The sequence below is a fragment of the Paroedura picta genome, chromosome 6, assembly GCF_049243985.1.
Source record: "Paroedura picta isolate Pp20150507F chromosome 6, Ppicta_v3.0, whole genome shotgun sequence".
NCBI classification, from domain to species: Eukaryota; Metazoa; Chordata; class Lepidosauria; order Squamata; family Gekkonidae; genus Paroedura; species Paroedura picta.
In genome coordinates, this window is record NC_135374.1 from 12,409,033 (window position 1) to 12,423,133 (window position 14,101).

A 14,101-nucleotide genomic window follows, 5' to 3' on the forward strand; every position below is an offset into this window, starting at 1 on the left:
CATTCCGTCAGCCAGCCCACATCTCTCGGCTCTCCGTCCCCTCTTCAGCTTTCGGTACCTGGGTTGAGTCAGCCTCATCTGTAAGATTTGCCATGCAGGATTTGTTTCCTTTTCGAGGGATAAAGGTAAAGGGAAAGGTATCCCCTGTGCAAGCACCGAGTCAGGTCTGACCCTTGGGGTGACGCCCTCCAGCGTTTTCATGGCAGACTCAATACGGGGTGGTTTGCCAGTGCCTTCCCCAGTCATTACCGTTTACCCCCCAGCAAGCCGGGTACTCATTTTACCGACCTCGGAAGGGTGGAAGGCTGAGTCAACCTTGAGCCGGCTGCTGGGATCGAACTCCCAGCCTTATGGGCAAAGCTTTCAGACGGCTGCCTTACCACTCTGCGCCACAAGAGGCTCTTCGAGGGATGCCGACCTGCAAATGGGACCTCAGCCAGGGAAAGGTTCCTGTTGGCAGCAGAGGTCTGGACCCGCAGTAATGCGTTTAAACCATGGGTAGAATGGTATCAGCTAGATATATTGGGGGGGGGGGTGTCACAGATTATTTCAGCACTGAAATGGGCTGCCTAAGGAGGTGGTGAGCTCCCCCTCACTGGCTGTCTTCAAGCATTGGATGGACAGGTAGTTAGCCTGGATGCTTTGGACTGATCCTGCACTGAGCAGGGGGTTGGACTCGATGGCCTGTATGGCCTCTCCCAACTCTACAGATCTATAGATTTATCTTACCTTACTAACTTACTTATCTTTACCTTACTGGAGTCCTGTGTGCTGTTCTGGAGGCAGTGAGGATAATCCGAGGCCTAGGGACTAAGCCCTGTGCGGAAAGGCTGAGGGACTTGAGACTGGCCAGCCTGGAGAAGAGGAGGTTGAGAGGGGACATGATTTCTGTCTTTAAATATTTGAAAGATTGTCACTTAAAGGAGGATAGGGAAAGGTTCCTGCTGGCAGCAGAGGAGAGGACCTGCAGTAATGCGTTTAAGCTACATTTGTTTGTTTGTTTGTTTGTTTGTTTATCCATTCATTCATTCCATTTCATTTCATTTCTATACCGCCGCTCCCAGCATAGCCGCCTGTATCATAAAAACATCACAAGAACAAAATAACCCCCCTAATTCCCCTTAAAGCTCTACTGACAATAACTAACTAAATAAATGGCAGTACAATGCAATCATCATCATAAAAACTCTTCCTTCAGCATTTCAGGTCATCGGCGACAGAGTAAACATTAATGACCAGAGATGTCAACATAGGGGAGGTCACCTAGTGGCTCGGGTAGATCTAATACTCAGTCCTGATCCTGGAGGGAGGGGGAGGCTCGATATAACCCCCAGGAGTTCAACTAAGCCTGGGCAAGCTGGCCAAACAACTCACTGCGATTGACTCTTCTTCTTCTGCTGCTGCTGCTGCTGCTGCTTCTGCTTCTGCTTCTCCTTTCCTCTAGGGCCGAGCTACTCATTGGAGCCTCTGCTGCTCCTGCTGCTGTTGCAGCTCCCCATCCCCAGACTACTCCATGGGCCGGCTCCGTTTGCATCCAGCACATGCTGAGGGCAGCAGGAAGTTGGGAGCACAGAGTAGACTCTTTATCACCCCTCCCTGTCTGAGGGCTCCCTCCCAATAGGGGCTCATCTACAGGGAAGGGCTATTACTGGCCAAAGGCCAATCAAGTAGCGAGTGACCTGTAGTTTCTGAAAATATATGGTTTACTGATGATGATGATAATTCTGAACTTCACAAATAGCTCCAAAATGTATGTGCCTGGGGGAGGGGTGGAGCTACTGACCTTTCTAGAAGTGCAAATATATCATGTTAGCAGCACTGCTCTGAATTTAATATTGGCCTTGTGATTATTTTAGCGGTTGTGAGTGGAATTGATAAGTCAGATTTGATTAGGCACAGGTCTGCGAATAAAGCAATCAATCTGCTGTGAAATTGCTTGGCAAACCACAGTCTTTCAACAGTACTAGGATAATTATCTTTAACAAGTTAAACAATACAGAGGTGAAAAGGAAGAAACTCTTTCTTTGAAATCAAGTAGAAGAGTGGACATTTCTGCCCCCAGGAAGAAGAGCTGTTTTTTGTATCCCCTTTTTACTATCCAAAGAAATCTCAAAGTGGCTTATAGTTGCCTAATTCTTTCCACAACAAACACCTTGTGAGGTAGGTAAGGCCGAGAGAGCTCTGGAAGAACTGTGACTAGCCCAAGGTCACCCAGCTGGCTGCACGTGGAGAAGTGGAGAATCAAACCTGGTTCTCCAGAACAGAGGCTGCCACTATTAACTACGACATCCAGCCAGCTTTCACTACACCAAAAAGACTAAGTCTGAAGCCTAAATTTTGCCATGAAAGAAAACAGGGAGTATAACTCATTTGAACTCCCTGTTTCTGTGTTGGAAAAAGAAGGCCCACAGCTGTTGTAAGACAATGAGGAACTGGATGCTTTAAGGAGTGAGATTATTGGTTGGGCATAATTTTGACCTAAGAGCCTTATGTGGCGCAGAGTGGTAAGGCAGCAGATATGCAGTCTGAAAGCTCTGACCACGAAGCTGGGAGTTCAATCCCAGCAGCTGGCTCGAGGTCGACTCAGCCTTCCATCCTTCCGAGGTCGGTAAAATGAGGACCCAGCTTTCTGGGGGGTAAACGGTAATGACTGGGGAAGGCACTGGCAAACCACCCCGTATTGAGTCTGCCATGAAAACGCTAGAGGGCGTCACCCCAAGGGTCAGACACGACCCGGTGCTTGCACAGGGGATACCTTTACCTTTACCTTGCTGTGTTTGTGGCACAGCAATATAGGATAATAGAGTTTGGTTTCCAGGTGTTTACCTTAGGATTGGGACAGGTAAGTGAATTCAAAAGAGGAAAAGGTTTTGTGATGGAAAAGGAATAGAATTCGAGATCAGAGTGGTTTTGTCTGGGAGGCAGAAACACCACAAGATGGCAGTGCGGAGTAAGAAATTGTCTAAGCGGCAAACTCTCCAATGAGATTTCGTGTTTCTTTTTTTTAAAAGCAGCCTTAGATGGGCTGGGGTGGGCAGAGATTGCTTCAAGCAGGCAGAAATCCAGCCCGAAACAAAGCATCAATGCTGCAATTAAATTAGTGGCAATCATATTCTTTTAGAATATTTTATTATTAATGGATAACAGAGGATTGGGGGGTGCGGAAAAAGAGACTAACATGAAAGAGTACCTAAAGCAGAGCAGACATTCCGGCAGAGAACTAGTAGCCAATTGCTGGTGTATTTAGTTGGGCAGATTTACACAGCACTGGAAATTGTACTGCTATCATGCTTCCTCGCCTGTATGTTTCCGTCATGTTGGCCAAGGGACCAAGCCCTATGAAGATAGGTTGAGGGACTTGGGAATGTTCAGCCTGGAGAAAAGGAGGTTTAGAGGGGACATGATAGCCCTCTTTAAGTATTTGAAAGGTTGTCACTTGGAGGAGGGCAGGATGCTGTTTCCGTTGGCTGCAGAGGAGAGGACACGCAGTAATGGGTTTAAACTACAACGATATAGGCTAGATATCAGGGAACAAATTTTCACAGTCAGAGTAGTTCAGCAGTGGAATCGGCTGCCTAAGGAGGTGGTGAGCTCCCCCTCACTGGCAGTCTTCAAGCAAAGGCTGGATACACACTTTTCTTGGATGCTTTAGGATGCTTTGGGCTGATCCTGCGTTGAGCAGGGGGTTGGACTAGTTGGCCTGTATGGCCCATTCCAACTCTATGATTCTATGTTGTTTTGCCGTCAAATAACAGCAAATTTATAGCGCCCCCTGGAGGGGATTTCAAGGCAAAAGACGTTCAGATACGGTTTGCCGCTGCTTGCCTCTGCCTTCCTTGGTAGCTCTCCTACCCAAACACTGAGTATGGCCAATGCTGCTTAGTTTCCGAGCTCTGTCTTTTACAACTGTGAAATAACCAACAATATATGGTTCCCGTGTCTGGTAAGAGGTGTGGGAGGAGTGCTGTCCTAAAGCATCCCTGATGAGTACCTGTAAGACCACCTGTGAGGGGGAGCTCCCCACCTCCTCAGGCAGCCCCTTCCACAGCTGAGCTAAACTCCTAGAATCTTAGAGTGGGAAGGGGCCATCCAGGCCATCTAGTCCCACCCACTGCTCAAGGCAGGATCAGCCTCAAGCATCGAGGAGAAGGATCTGTCCAGCCACTGTTTGAAGACCACCAGTGAGGGGGGGGGACTCCCCACCTCCTTAGGCAGCCCATTCTACGGCTGAAATTCAAGGAGGAAAATAAACATTGCACACTCCTTGCACGTGACTGGTTATAGACCATTAGTATCCATTAAGGAGCCATTATGGAGCCAGTATGGTGTAGTGGTTAGGAGTGCGGACTTCTAATCTGGCATGCCGGGTTTGATTCTGTGCTCCCCCACATGCAACCAGCTGGGTGACCTTGGGCTCGCCACGGCACTGATAAAACTGTTCTGACCGGGCAGTAATATCAGGGCTCTCTCAGCCTCACCTACCCCACAGGGTGTCTGTTGTGGGGAGAGGAATGGGAAGGCGACTGTAAGCCGCTTTGAGACTCCTTCAGGTAGAGAAAAGCGGCATATAAGAACCAACTCTTCTTCTTCTTCTTCTTCTTCTTCTTCTTCTTCTTCTTCTTCTTCTTCTTCTTCTTCTTCTTCTTCTTCTTCTTCTTCTTCTTCTTCTTCTTCTTCTTCTTCTTCTTCTTTATTGTCTCCTAGATAGAGTCCTTCCCTATAGAATCTTTATCTTTAAGATAAATATAATAGGGTGATGCCCAGACAAATCCCCAGGTCAACAACCCTTCAGCTCATACCTCTGGCAAGAAGGAGCCTTTAAGGTCACCGGCCAGCACAGGGCAGGGCTTTATAATTCCTTTGCTGCACTTCACCCCCAGCATACAATTCCTCAATCAGCTATAAATGAAATCACTTAACAGTACTTAGCAGAAAGCACTTTCTAGCAGGCTACAAATTGCCCACAAATATTGTCCTAATTCACACAGAGACAGCAGCCTCAGAAAAACCCCTCAGCAATTCTCCACATGCTCCTTGCCTTCTCCTCCAGCTGCTCACTAAACTGTATGAGCCCGGGTCATAGGCTCTGGGCCCTGTGATTGACTAGCCACAGTTGAGGAGGAAGAGTTGTTAAGCCAGCTGTATGTTGGAGGAAATTCATTCAATTTGGAGGCTGGGTTCTGACTGAGAGGATTTTGTGAGACGTGACTGTGGAGAACTCATCTGTATTTAGCTTAACAGCTGCTGTTGAAAAGAATTTAGCTGAAGGAAAAGAGCCTTCACTGAAGGTCTTAAACCTAATCTACACATTGTCTGGAGCACCGTGGCAGATAGTTGCCAGCGGGAATTTGGGGCAAGCGGGAGAAGTCCCTAATTCAGACCAGGGTGGGATTCTTCTGTAGAGAGAAGGTCACCTGCCCAGTGTGAAGAGAGGACATCAGATTGGTTTCCTCTGTGTCCTGTGGGAGAAAATGACCCCCTGGAGGAAGAGTGTGGGTGCTAGGCCAGAGGACCCACCTTCTAGAAGCCAGGGAGAATTTCAGGGAAACGTCTATCAGTCATAAGATCTAAGAAAGGCAACAGTGTTTTAGGGAAACACAAATAAGAAACTTCTCTGTTAAAATATGAAACCGAACATCCGACAGGAAAGTCCAAGAACTAAGAACAGCCAGTAACTTAAGAACGACTAACAGAATAAGAACCAAATTGTATCAACAAAAAGTGTGATCCCAACCACTTCACTCTTTGTAAATAAAATATTCATTTGTTTGAAAAAGTCTCAGTGCGATTCTGGCTGAGGGGTTGATAGAAGGTGGCTCTGCTTGTTCCCTGAAGCCCCCAGGACTGAACAAAAGAGATTGAACAGTGACAAGGGTGGGATGGGCAACTTCATTCCGAAGAAGAAGAGCTGGTTTTCATCCCCTGCTTTTCACTGCCAGAAGGAATCTCAAAGCAGCTTACAATCGCTTTGCCTTCGTCTCCCCACAAGAGACACCCTGTGAGGTGGGTGAGGCTGAGAGAGCCCTGAGATTACTGCTGGGTCAGAACAGCTTTATCAGGGCTGTGAGAAAACCAAGGTCTCCCAGCTGGCTGCAAGTGGAGGAACAGGGGATCAAACACAGATCACCAGATTAGAAGTTGGCACTCCTAACCGCTATACCATGCTGGCTTTTGGAGGGAAAATTTACCTCAGTGTAGGAAGAGATTATAGAGAATCATAGAGTTGGAAGGGGCCACACAGGCCATCTAGTCCAACCCCCTGCTCAACGCAGGATCAGCCCAGAGCATCCTAAAGCATCCAAGAAAAGTGTGTATCCAACCTTTGCTTGAAGACTGCCAGTGAGGGGGAGCTCACCACCTCCTTAGGCAGCCTATATAGAGAGGTATCCCGTCATATCTGTGTCCAAAGGTAGACATGTCTACACCCCTCTGTAGGAATATATCTAGGAATGTCATGTTTTATAAAATTCCTTCCAATTTATGGTCGCTTTTTTGCAATTGTAATAATGTTAACCATCTACAGAGATGAAAACAATATATATGATGCAATCTATACTGCAATGCTCAGTGGGATGAAGGAGATGTGGGGGGAAAGGGGTCCTCTGTGGGGACAAGACGCAGTAGCCCACCAAATCATGAGGAGTAAGAGCGAAATGACTAAATGTTCCCAGGGTCTGTTTCCAGTCCTCCTCCAGAGATGTCATGCTGGGGGCGGAAAGGACTTGGTGGAGACCAAGTCACATGCTACCGACTTGAGGTTCTGAGTCAGCTTGCAAAGCCCAAGAAGGTCTCTTTGGTAGTCACTGAACCATGAGGCTGGCAAACATTGGACAGTAATTTAGGGCAACATGGGCCTGAACCTGGGGGCCAAGCTAGGGTTGCTTCACTAGGCACGGAATGGGTGTTATCTCACCCAGGGTCAAGGGCCTGAACTGTGAATGCATTCAGCAGAAGGTTCGTCTTGTTTCTTCCATATTCAGAGAACTTTTATGGCGCCTTTCCAGAGACCTGCTTGAAGAAACTCAAGCCAAGACCCACAAAAAACAACAGAACCATTAAAAAAAACATGAAAATGATCAACAAGAAAACAAGGCAGCAATAAGAACAGCTTAACAGCTTAAAATATACACAGCGAATCCCAGAGGGACAGACCAGAACGAATGGGATGAAATTAATTCAAAAGAAATTCCGTCTAAACATCCGGAAGAAGTTCCTGACAGTTAGAGTGGTTTCTCAGTGGAACAGGCTTCCTCGGGAGGTGGTGGGTTCTCCATCTTTGGAAATTTTTAAACAAAGGCTTGATAGCCATCTAATGGAGAGGCTGATTCTGTGAAGGCTCAAGGGGGTGGCAGGTTACAGTAGATGAGCGATAGGGATGTGAGTGTCCTGCATAGTGCAGGGGGTTGGACTAGATGACCCATTAGGTCCCTTCCAACTCTATGATTCTATGAGTCTATGATTCTATGAATAATCCTCAGACTAAACTGGAACCCACAAAAATAGCTTCCGCACATGTGTTTTTACAGTGCACATATGTTATTGTATGAAGAAGAGTTGGGTTTCATATGCTTCTTTTCTCTACCAGGAGTCTCAAAGAGGCTTACATTCACCTTCCCTTCTTCTCCCCACTACAGACACCCTGTGAGGCAGGCAGGGCTGGGAGAGCTCTGACAGAACTGCTCTGTGAGAACAGCTCTAACAAAACTGTGACTGGACCAAGATGACTCAGCTTGCTGCATGTGGAAGAACAGGGACTCAAACGTGTTTTTCTAGATTAGAGGCTGCCGTTCTTAACCACTAAACCAAACTGGATTTTTGGATTACATCTATTGTGTTTTACATATATTGTACACCATTGACATGCACAGTGTATGATCAGTATGTAGAAAGGTGATTGAGTGGTGCACAAGAAGCATCTGAAAATGGCTTGTTTTCCAAAGAGAAAAACCAGCAGAAACATGCAATTCAATCCTGATCCTCATATGAAAAGCACAGGGCCAGGTTGGACCAGGTAAGGCTGGCCCCATCTAGGTTTGACCACAATTCATCACTGCCTTCTAGTTCCTGGGAGAAGAAACAGATCTGGCTGATACCCGCCCACCACATTTCACAAAAGTAACCCTTGTTGGGCAAGCAGTGTGAAAGGCGGGCTTTTACACCCATTGTGCAATGCGCTGGGGAGATATGCAACTCTGATGCAATTACCTGGTCCAGCACTAGATGGCAGTACAATGTCACAATTGACGTTTTAGTTATCCTTTTTTTCTCTTTAAGACATATTAGGTTATTTGCGGTATTTATTTAATTAATTTATATACCGCCCTCCCTAGCAGCTCAGGGCAGTGAGCAACAGTAGTTCATTATACAACAATAAGACATAAACATTAAGAAATAATTAGGCCACCAATAAGACTCCCTTCTGAAAATACAAAATGCAGGATGGATTCTGCAGACCTGAAGATTACCCCTCTCCTTTTGTCTGTCACTTAAATGCGAATTAAATCTACCTAGCTAAAGGTAAGTTTTACTTTTGCAATATACTTCTTGGGAATTTAGTTACTGCACACATGACCCTATTTCTATTACTGAGAAAACTGCTACACTAACCAAATATCCCAAAATTGATTCACTGGGTCCCCTTGGAACATTCCTTATCTCATAGCCTAAGTCGCTTTGCAGGGTCGTTGTGAAAAAGCAAGGGAAGAGGGAGAGAACCAGAAGTCAAACTCCTGCCTTCCCACCCAACCATAGTGGATCCTACATCTTCACAAAATGTGCTGCCCTTTCTGTGACATAAGAGCAGCTCGGCCAATCATGGCCAAAGGGATCATCCCTACTGCATTATCTTTTCACACATCACAAAATAGATGGTTCGGATACAGAAAATTAAGTCCGAATATTTTGTGTCTGACTGCCTAGGAATCACACTAAAGAGAGTTCTGGCTGACAAGCAATGTCAGAGCTGGTTATCAGCCCATAATACCCATGGCTTTCACCTCTCAGCAAAAGGATGATGAAGTGGAGGGAGGTTGAAGCCAAGAAAGGAAACGGGCAATAAATCATGCAGGGAGTTGAACAGAAATCTCATTACCTTTAGTGAAATATAAAAACTGCCACACCAATGACAGGTTCTTATAGAAATGTAAAATCTCCTGCCAGGCAAGTTATTGTCTACGTTGGGGTGACTTAGAACAGGGGTAGTCAACCTGTGGTCCTCCAGATGTCCATGGACTACAATTCCCATGAGCCCCTGCCAGCAAATGCTGGCAGGGGCTCATGGGAATTGTAGTCCATGGACATCTGGAGGACCACAGGTTGACTACCCCTGACTCAGAATACCAGCAGGGAAAGTGTCCTCACCCAAGCCTTACAGACCAGCTCGGAACTGCTGTAATTTTCGTCCAACTCCCCATTTTGAGACGGGCTTCGCTTGTTGAACCAAGGAAGTCAGCATGGATTTGGTGATCCAAGGAATTCCACATGGATTTGTCTCCAACAGGTCCTGCCAGACCAACCTGGTTTCCTTTTTTGACCAAGTAACAGGTTTGCTGGATCGTGGAAATTCGGTTGATGTCGTTTACTTGGATTCTAGTAAAGCTTTTGATAAGGTTCCCCATGATGTCACTGGCAGTCTTCAAGCAAAGGTTGGATGCACACATTTCTTGGATGCTTTAGGATGCTTTGGGCTGATCCTGCGTTGAGCAGGGGGTTGGACTAGATGGCCTGCATGGCTCCTTCCAACTCTATGATTCTGTGATTCTGTTGAGCTACCATTTTGGGAGATAGCCTTTTCCAACCTTTTGACCATGGAGGAACCCCAGAAATATTAGTCAGGTGTCGAGGAGCCCCGGAACCCCTGGAAGTGATGTCAGCTGGCCACGCCTCCCTGCCACACCCAAGGAGGACTGAGGGGGGGGGAGAAAGGAGGCAGTTTGGGAAAAGAGTAGGCCTCCAGGCTCCGCCCCCTTTCCCAGGCACAGAAGCCACCCAAGAACAGCAACCCAGATCAATGGAATCAGCCCATTCCTTGCTTTCACAGCAATGACGGAGATAGTCTGTGGCTCAGTTCATTAAGGCAGGATATGGGGAAAAGGACAGGGATACCCTGAAGGGTTGTCATGGAGCCCTAGTATGGAATTTCTGCTCTAAGAACTTGGGGAGGGGGGAATTAAGTTGCTCCCAGAAACACAAAGGCTGCCTTCCGGTGAGTGTTGAAGACATGGTATCAATACGGGCTGGACGGCAGCTGCAAAATTAAAAACAGGAGTCCAAACGGCACCTTCATAGGCTAACAAGATTTTCTCTTATTTTTGCGGTGCTACTTCAGACCAACACGGCTGCCCACTTGAATCTAAAATTTATTCCAGAGCAACAAGTGTTTGCCAACTGAAGGCTCAGCAATTGCATGAAGATCTGGTAGACAGATACATTTCCGATTTGTGTATTGGATGAACTGAGATGTGACTCATGAAACTCGGTTCGGTTGGGCTCCTGTTTTACAAGGATGCCTAATAGTTGTAGTTACAGTTTGTTAACTCCAGGGGGAGCTTGGAGTTTTTCCAAGAGTTACAGCTGATGGACAGAGGACAGGCGAAGGAAAGTGGGGACTCTGTAGTATCACATCTGTGCTAATGTCCTTCCCCTCCCCAAGCAATTTCCTCAAATCCCGAGAAATTTCCCAGCAATTCTTCACTCAGGACCAGAATAAATATGACACTTGGGGGTGGGGGGGTCCCCCGATGTGAGATTAAGTCACAAAAAATCCCATGTGAAGAAATGGGGGGGGGGCAAACATGTATATATTTGTGTATAGAATTGTAAATAGAAAAATATACATTGAATAAATGCAAGGTTTGTATGTGTATTAGCGAGCTAAACAGCCATGCAAATTCAGGGGTCGAACAGCTAACCAATCAGAGAAGGAGGGGAAATAGAGCTCTCGTATTGGTCCCTTAGCCCAGGGGTAGTCAACCTGTGGTCCTCCAGATGTTCATGGACTACAATTCCCAGGAGCCCCTGCCAGCATTTGCTGGCAGGGGCTCCTGGGAATTGTAGTCCATGAACATCTGGAGGACCACAGGTTGACTACCCCTGCCTTAGCCTGATTAGAGAGCAACCAAGAGAAAACCCTGCAAATCTATTGACTCCGTTAATGAACTTGGATTAGAGCCCATCAGAATTTAGATTTTTCAATCCCCCTTCAATAGAACTGGCCTGGGCAGCAAGAGAAGATGGAAGAAGAGCTCTGAAAGACGGAGCTGGAATCTAGATATCCACAGCAAAGGATCCCCTCAGGAGGGGGGAAGACCCCTGATTGCTGAGGGAGCTGTAGATCGGAGAGGGCGGAATAGCTGTGGAGAGAGCAGGGCCCCAGAAGCATGACAAGTGGAGATTCCAGCTCTAGGTTGAGAAACAACTGGAGATTTTGGGGGTGGACCCTGGGGATTCTGGGGTTCGGGGGAGGGAGGGACTTCAATGGGGTATAATGCCATTGAATCCACCTTCCAAAGTGGCCATTTCTTCCTGAAGAAGAAGAAGAAGAAGAAGAAGAAGAAGAAGAAGAAGAAGAAGAAGAAGAAGAAGAAGAAGAAGAGTTGGTTCTTATATGCTGCTTTTCCCTACCCGAAGGAGGCTCAAAGTGGCTTACAGTCGCCTTCCCATTCCTCTCCCTTCCAGGTGAACTGATCTCACCTGATCTCTTGGAGATCTTTCTAGGACAGTCTTTCTCAACCAGGGTTTCATGAAACCCTGGGGTTTCTTGATGGCCCTGGAAGGACTTCCCAAATGGGTGGTCCCCATCCCAAAATGGCCAGTGATGGGCCTGGAGGGGGTAGGAAGGGGAGGGGCCCTGGATGGGCATGTCCACAGCTCTGCTTCCCAACCATATTCTGTACGATGGTGCCACTTCTGCGGTTTCTCTAAGCCTGAAGAATATTTCAGGGTTTCCTCAACAGCAAAAAAGTTGAGAAAGACTCAACTAGGAGCTTGAAGGCACCACCACCTACAGTCTCAAGGCAAAGTCGAGGAAGGGAGCTGCTATATCAAAGTCCTGGGGGACACAAGATCCTGCCCCCCCCATCAGAACATGCCAGGAATCAATGAATGAGTGAATACGAACAAGATAGTTCTCCTGTACCCAGTGCTGCATTTTTCTCTTGTTCTTATCAAAACGGTGTTAAATATTAAAGATTACCTTCTGTTCTCATATTCAGAGAAGAACCAAGCTGTTCTTTTTCCTGGGAAGCAAGTCCCTAAGGCAGGGGTAGTCAAACTGCGGCCCTCCAGATGTCCATGGACTACAATTCCCATGAGCCCTTGCCAGCATTTTGAGGGCCGCAGTTTGACTACCCCTGCCCTAAGGCCTAATTAATACTAACCAACCTGGTATAACCTGACAGTCCACTATCAAATCAAGGCTAGAGTTGTCACCGTCATTCCTGGAGATATGGGGGCGGAGCCTGGGGAGGGTGGAGCTTGGGGGACAGAGGGTGCTCAGCTGGGATGTGACGTCACGGAGTCCATCCTCTGTAGCAGCTGTTTCCTCCAGGAGAACTAATCCCCAGAGTCTGGAGATCAATTAAGGCAGGGGTAGTCAACCTGTGGTCCTCCAGATGTTCATGGACTGCAATTCCCATGAGCCCCTGCCAGCGTTTGCTGGCAGGGGCTCATGGGAATTGCAGTCCATGAACATCTGGAGGACCACAGGTTGACTACCCCTGAATTAAGGGACTTGGGGAGGGAATTTGTTAAATCCGTGGGTTCAGGGTGGACACAGACACTGGCAGAGATTTGAGCTCTTTATTAGCACCCCAGCACAGTACAACAAGAAAGTAGAACTGAACGAAGAAACCCACAACCAACCCCAACTTATATACACAGAAGCCACCCAATAGATCTTCCCGCCTGCATGTGCTATTGGTCAGTTTCACTTTAAACTAACTACATCCGGCCGAGGGAACCTAACCGTTCATTGGAAGGGATTTACACTTCAACAGGGACAGGGAGCAATCAGGTAAATCACACAAGGACAGGCCCGGTTTAAGGTTTTGCGGGGTCCGTAGCACCACAGCCAGTTTAAGGATTTGTGGGGCCCGAGCCCAGCACAATTGTTAGAAGAAGAAGAAGAAGAGTTGGTTCTTATATGCCGCTTTTCCCTACCCGAAGGAGGCTCAAAGCGGCTTACAGTCGCCTTCCCATTCCTCTCCCCACAACAGACACCCTGTGGGGTGGGTGAGGCTGAGAGAGCACTGATATCACTGCCTGGTCAGAACAGTTTTATCAGTGCTGTGGCGAGCCCAAGGTCACCCAGCTGGCAGCATGTGGGGGAGCGCAGAATCGAACCTGGCATGCCAGATTACAAGTCCGCACTCCTAACCACTACACCAAACTGGCTCTCTAGGATTGTGGATTACTAGGGTTGTGCAGTTCCATGTGGTTCGGTGTGGTTCGACCGCCTCGGTGATCACCGAAGCCCAAGGTGGCTAGTGCCATGGCACGGTGAGGAGAGGTGGCAGCAGTGGCATGCCAGCTGGCAGACGCCCACAGGCCTCCTATGTGCGGCTTCAGGCTTTGGTTATTGCTGTGACAGCTGAACCGCACCAAAGAATCATAGAATCATAGAACCATAGAGTTGGAAGGGGCCATACAGGCCATCTAGTCCCACCCCCTGCTCAACGCAGGATCAGCCCTAAGCATCCTAAAGGACACAACCCTAATTGTGGCTGTTACTTGTGCAGCACACATCCCAGCAGGGCTCCCATCCCAGGGAAGTTATTGACAGCTTCCCTTCACTGAAAACATGAATCTAAACTTCCTTAGCATAAAACAGAAAAGAACCAAAAACATGATCTGATTATACTCTTGTTAAAATTTAGCTAATCACACGGTTCGTGTTCACACGAAACGTTCCCGAGCCTTGGCAACAGAAAAATCCTCAATTACCTTCGACGTGCTCATTTCTCTAAGTCATCCATGCTCCATACGCATCAAAGAGAGGCGTTTCAGTCGTGTTTGACTCATTCGGGTTCGTACTGCGTTCTCAATTCATTTCGGTTTTGAAAAAGACCATTCATCACGGCCGCTGGTACCCCTTGGAGTGAGG